The following is a 1,629-nucleotide window of genomic DNA, read 5'->3' as shown; positions in this document are numbered from 1 at the left end:
ATCCAGGCCAGCTCCACCTGTGGACCCTACTGCTTAGAATGCCGTGGGCACTCAAATGAGCAGAAACCAAAAGAGGTGTCAAGGAAAACCAGCTAGTCAGAGGGCCAAAACCAGGGGAGGAAGTCCCAGTGTGGTGACAAGTTCCCTTGGGTGTGAGCTGAGTGGCACCGAGCTCTCCAAGAGTGTCTTTCAGTTGGTCTAGTGCCCCCGGTCCTCCATACCTCTGCACCTGGGGAGAAATAATTGGTGAAAATGAGAACTTTGCATCCATTCCTAGGTGGCGGGAGGAGGTCAGCGGGGAGGACGGGCCCTGAGATGCAGTCCAGAGCGGACACATCTCCAGTTCAGAACTCAGGTCTGCCGTCCACAGCGGTGCTCAGCACCTCTCCAGGCTCAGCCTCAGAAGGCCCCTGATGCTGAGTTCCCCTGGAGGACTCCTGGTCTCTGATCTCACTTGCTCCTCATCCCACAGATACCACCATGAGTGCTGTGTGCTTCCAGACTGACATGCTCATGTCCCCAAAATGTGTGTGTGTGTGTGTGTGTGTGTGTGTGTGTGTGTGTGTAATATCCATGCATCATTTACAATATGGATGATAAATTAGGCATTGCTGTCTTTGTGTTTTTTGCTCTAATTCTTTGATTGAAATCTAGCTGAGGGTTATATAGATGTGGACACTCTGTTTTCTTTTCCATTCCCCCAGAGATGGAAGCCCAGGTTACCTCTGGTCCTCTGCTGCTGTAAGCTACAGTGTAACACACATCTTTCAATATGTCTCCTTGGGGGGCTGTGGAGCACTTCTCTGGGGGTTGAGGTGAGGGTGGGTGCTGAGGGCCATTACCAAGTAGGAATGACGCATCGAAATCCTTGCCAGCGTACCCCATATTAATGGACTTGCCTTGGAAATTTGCTGCGACCTTGCTTGTGTGTTTGAGAAAGGTGACCCTGCTCAATCACCAGGGTGGATCCAGGATTAGGGTGTATCTTGCAGGAAGTATCCCGTCCTTGGGTTTAGGGCGTGACAATAGGAGTTTTAGGGAAGTTGGAGGTTGAAGATTATTCCTGCTGGGAGTAGGCGTGCCTGCTGCCTGAGTTCCCGCTGAGTTCTGGTGGAGAGAAAGTATTTAGGACGTGAATTGTGCAGGAGATTGAGATTGCCCCTGGACCTGTGTGGAGGCGGTGTGAGATCCGGAATAAAGAATTGCTGTTTGAACCTACAAAGCTGTGTGGTGCCTCGTGATTCTGGTGCCAAGCCGAGACCTTGGCAGGTGGGGGTACTGGCCCCTGGATATCAGCACACCCTGTTCTCCACCAGCTTCTCCCCAAGTGGCGGTTCCCGGGCTTCCCAGAGCAGCACCCGTGAGCACCCCTTTGGCTCAGATCTGTGCCTGCACTTACCACCACCTCATGCTGCCAGTCTGAGGAGTGTTCACAGTTGTCTTGTGCCAATCTTTACTTCCTTGAATACTGAATACTAGCTTTCTGATCCAGAACTAGTAACTTAATCTTTTGTGCCTCAGTTTCCTTATCTTAGAGGGTTTTGAAGATTCCCTGAATTGACTTGTAAAGTACTTATACTGTGTAGGGCATGTAGTAAATGTTCAATTAATGTCAGCTAGGCACAGCCA

The sequence above is a fragment of the Ictidomys tridecemlineatus genome, chromosome 5 (genome assembly GCF_052094955.1).
Source record: "Ictidomys tridecemlineatus isolate mIctTri1 chromosome 5, mIctTri1.hap1, whole genome shotgun sequence".
Classification (NCBI taxonomy): domain Eukaryota; kingdom Metazoa; phylum Chordata; class Mammalia; order Rodentia; family Sciuridae; genus Ictidomys; species Ictidomys tridecemlineatus.
Note: the sequence above shows the minus strand (reverse complement) of the source record.